This window comes from Hydra vulgaris, chromosome 12, assembly GCF_038396675.1.
Source record: "Hydra vulgaris chromosome 12, alternate assembly HydraT2T_AEP".
Classification (NCBI taxonomy): Eukaryota; Metazoa; Cnidaria; class Hydrozoa; order Anthoathecata; family Hydridae; genus Hydra; species Hydra vulgaris.
The window spans coordinates 21,932,501-21,937,500 of record NC_088931.1 but is presented as its reverse complement, the minus strand read 5'-3'; the positions used below and the strand labels follow the sequence as shown (position 1 = coordinate 21,937,500).

The following is a 5,000-nucleotide window of genomic DNA, read 5'->3' as shown; positions in this document are numbered from 1 at the left end:
TATATATATATATATATATATATATATATATATATATATATATATATATAAAAGCAGGAGTAATTGAGTTCACAAATTATAAATAGTCTGTCTAAACTTGTCTTCACGAACTATGCGGGCTGCCTGCCTAGATGGTCTAGCACAGGCTTTTTTGAAAAATTAAAATTATGTTCTGATGAAATTTTTTTTTATTCTGAAATTTTTTTTTATTTTGAAATTTTATTTTGTTGATACTTCATGCCAGGTATATTAAAATTTTAATTGTAATAATAAAAGTTTTTTTTAGCAATAAAAAGACAGAAAAACAACTTGCCAAAAAAAAAACGTAACGTTTTTTTAAATAATTTTTTATATTTAATTTTTATTTAATAATTTAGTAATTAATTAAATAATAAATAAAAAACAATATTGAAATGTTAAAATATAATCAATCGTTCTAATAAAACAACAGTATATAAAAAACAGTTATACATCATATTGTTGTTTTATAAAAACGAATAATCTTAATTATATTATTATAAACGTTCATTCATTTCTCTTCTTCTTTGTGATTGAAAATGTAAACATATATATTGTAAAATTTCTTAAATCGCTTTATTAACAACTAGGAGAGTGACAAATAATTTAAAAGGACTTCAGTAAATAAACTTCAAATACTTGTAAAGTCGAGATAATAGTTTTTCGAAGTTATATAGCAGTTTTTATATTTTGCTCAGAATTATTAGTGTGCGCTCTACTTAGTGAGTTTTTGTTATTATGTTTTTGTTTTGGTTTTGTTTCTCGATTTTTATTCAGACTTTATTCTTTTATTCTCCAGTTTTATCAGTTGTATAATTGGATTTTTGTTGAGTTTATTCCAGATATAGTCAAACCAATTGCAAGCAACGCAAAAAGTGGCAGAAAAACAACCTTTGCAACCATTTCGTTTCTTTATTCAAGCATCTTAAAAAATTTTGAAATGAATGTAGCAATTTTGCAAGATCTATTTGAATATTAATATATTGTCATATTAAAATAATGGAATAAATTATAACATTTTTTATTGCGCTTCTTGAGTTGATTCATTTTTCTTGTGCTTTGTAAATTAGATTAGATTTTGTGATATCTCTAGGCTATAAAGATATAGTGACATTTATATTGATTTTTTTTTTTAAATAAACCTTAAACCAAAGAGTTCTATTCTTTTACAATTGTTTCTCAACTGTTTAGACTAAAATTTTAATTATTACTATCGTTTCCGTTCAACTTACTCCCATACTCTTTTATGAACTGGTAATTGATTTTATATTCTTTTTGGAAATTAAGAGAAAATATATGTTGTGTTGATGTGATATGTAAGTTAAAATTCGAGGTAGTCTAATTTTTAATTTCTAAGAGACTTATTACAAATAGATTTTTTAAGATTCTGGTATACAACTTCTTAAATATATTCTTATATGATATAGGCGTGTATAAAAAAAAAGTGTTATATGAATTTAAAAAAAAAATAAATCTTTTTTACATTTTTTGATGAATAGTACCAATAGAAGGGTATTAAATGCAGTATTATTTTATATATCAGGTTTATTGCTGTAAAATATATTTAAATGTATTAAATATAGCGCGAGTATAAAAACGAAAATAAAATATGAAGAAATCATATAATATTATTTTTATCATACAAAAAGAATATATATATTTATAAATTATTTATAAATATTCAATTTAAATAAATTAGCCTCAAGTATCAAAATACAAGATTTTTTGAATTTTTTGTATTCTTTTAAACAATTTGTAATTAAAAATGCTGCTTTTTCCAAAAAGTCCTTGAAATGGGCATAAAGTTAGCTCCCGAAGCAATTCTTTTTTATACTGAATACATACCATACACCATAGCTTTACAACAATTATTGTACCATTTTCCACGATTGTTTCGTTTCCACAAACTTTTTCTTTACCCCAACTCAGATCTCAGATATGTTGCTAGTGTAACTCAGTTACCTGAAGATGCCATTTTCTTTACTGAAACTTTACTTTTTAACTTGAAAATTTGAATAACTTGAAAACTTGAATAACTTGATAACCTAAATAACTTGATAACTTTATATCAGACACTCAATTTATACTATGAAAATCAATTAGCAGTCTGTTGATTTTAAGTAAGATATTCAACTTTTAATAACAAGTTAAATATAGCATATCAAATAAACTTCCGCCTTTTTCAAAAAAAAAAAAAAAAATTAATGCAGAAGTATACAAGAAAATATGCACTACTTTAAACAACTTTAAAGTATGAAAAACTAGGTTATCAATCAATTAAGCAAAATGTGTGATTATCCAAAAAAAAAAATCGTTTTTATTATCTAACAGTTCTTATTGTATAAGTTACAAATTTCAAAAGAATACTGAAGACCTGGCGTACTATGTTAGATTCTTTTGCAACACATGCATATTTGCCTGTTTTTTAACATTCTAATTATTTATCTTCTAACATAACACAGAATAATACGGAACAGTTATAGCTGTTTGAAAACTTCGATTTTTATTTTTTATTTTTTCATCAGAATATTCAAAAATTATTTTTTTCATATTTTTTTTAGCATATCCTGAATGAAATAGTTTCGTTTTTTAACTAGTAAAACAGTTTTACAAAACTACATCATTTAAAAAATTATAAATATATATATACATATATATATATATATATATATATATATATATATATATATATATATATATATATATATATATATATATATATATATATATATATATATATAAATATATATATTAGGGTGCATCCAACGCCCCATACATTCAAAAATTGATCTGTCCCTATTCTTAAAACTTTCTATTGGTTCTCACAAGACACCCTGTTAAATTTTTTCAAAATTGAATGAGATTTAGGTGGGCCACCTCAAGTCTGAAACTTGCAACAAGACCCTAAACAGAAGGAAAAAAAGTTTTTCAAAAGTATGACATGTTGGGTCTCAAAAGAAGCAAAAATTTATAAAAATAACAAAATTTTACACAAGAATTATTATTCTAAGTTTTATTGCATAAAAATTATTATTTTTTAACAAAAAATTAAAAAAAACCTTTTTTTTCATGTTTTTGTCAAAAAAATTTTTAAAGGTATTTTTAACAAAAAAATGAAAACAATTTTTGAAATTTTTATAAAGTTTCGCTACTTTTGAGACCCAACATGACATTTCCTTCTGTTCAGGGTCTTGTTGCAAGTTTCAGACTTGAGGTGGCCCCCCTAAATCTCATTCAATTTTGAAAAAATTTAACAGGGTGTCTTGTGAGAACCAATAGAAAGTTTTAAGAATAGGGACAGATCAATTTTTGAATGTATTGGGCGTTGGATGCACCCTAATATATATATATATATATATATATATATATATATATATATATATATATATATATATATATATATATATATATATATATATATATATATATATATATATATATATACATATACATATTAGTAACTTTAATTTTAGTAGTTACTATATATCATATATATCATTAAAAAACTTTAAACAACTTTCGATCAATATTTACAAATAGCCTAGTATTTGCAATTTAAACATTTATTGAAATCTTAAATAAAATAGTTTTTTAAATATTTTATTTAAGATTTTAAATCAACTCCTTACCTTTGGATATAACTAAACAAGGTGAATACAAAATCAGTGATATTCCAAAATTGAGGTTGTGGCAATTATTTATTTTTTGGGAGAGGGGAGGGCTACCTCCAGAATACAGGTATTCTAAAATAAACTCTGGGTTTGCCTCTGCTGATCTATACTAACTCTAACCTTACTCTCGGTTTAAAAGTTTTGGCTGTGTCTGTTTTAGATTGACATGTTGCGCACATGTTATGTAAAAAAAAAACTACAGAAATAAGTTTAAAGTTATTTGTTCTATTGAAAAAAAAATCGTCACAATTTATGCAAAAATCTGTTTAGTTATTGTTTTTCTTGCCATTAATATCTTTGTAAATAGTTTTGCTATTATTATTTTTTTTTTTTGCATTGCAATTGGAATATATACAGCTAAGTAAATATCTCTTTCAAAAAGCAATTGATAGCTTCCTTAAAAAGGTTGTCCATGTGGCAGCAGTTGCAAATTTCAAGTACCAAATACTTTCGAGCATGTGATAGGTTGAATTCCAGCATGTACATTATTTTTGGTCCCTGGCCTGACAAGATTTTTTATTTGAATCTCTTATTGCTTGTAAAAAAGGAAAAAAAATTGTTTGAATGGAAGAGCCTGTGCAAAGTTTTGACAATTTTGAAAGTTTTTAATCAAGTTTATAACTCCCTCAACTAAAAAAAATTATTTTTTTATCACAAGTTTTCAATGATTCAGACACCTAGCAAATTTATAATACACTCTGCTTCATTGAAAGCCGCTTTTGTGTTTGCTGCATTATTTCTTTAGCTGCATTATTTAATCTGATCTTGTGTTTTAGCTCCCATTTATGTGTAACATTTTACAATCTTTGAAAAATATTTGAAGCAAAATGTCTTCCATTAAATGTACACTTATAAAATGATCGTTTCAACAAATATATTTAGTTATATAAACAAAAGTAAAATAAAAAGTATTTAATAATTTTCATAATAAAATTTTTTATCATATCATAAGTGGTATAATTAAAGAAAAAAATCCTACTATTAATAAAATAATACAAATAGGTTTGTTTAAAATAATGAAAATGTTCTCTTGCAATATTTTACATAAACTGTTGTGATAGATGTATAGAAACTAAAAACCTTTTTTTTCTTCAATTTGTTAAAGAAGCAGATTAAACTGACCGGATTATTTTATAATAATAAAATCACTCAGTGACAAACCCAGAGATTTTTGGGAGATACTGTTTTTTTATCGGTGACAGGAGAGGAATGATGTTCTTGTGGTAACCCCCTCCCCTGTGCTGCAACTATGTAGTATTGAAGATGTCTCAAGCTGGAAGTCCATTTTGTTGCTTTGTGCTGAACAGGTTC

General features: G+C 24.3%; 1 protein-coding gene across 1 annotated transcript in view; it reads left to right on the top strand.

Annotated features, from left to right (window-relative positions):
- The window catches only part of LOC101236472 (serine/threonine-protein phosphatase 6 regulatory subunit 3), a 92,875-nt gene that overhangs the window by 4,616 nt on the left and 83,259 nt on the right, over window positions 1-5,000 (top strand). The window lies entirely within an intron of this gene.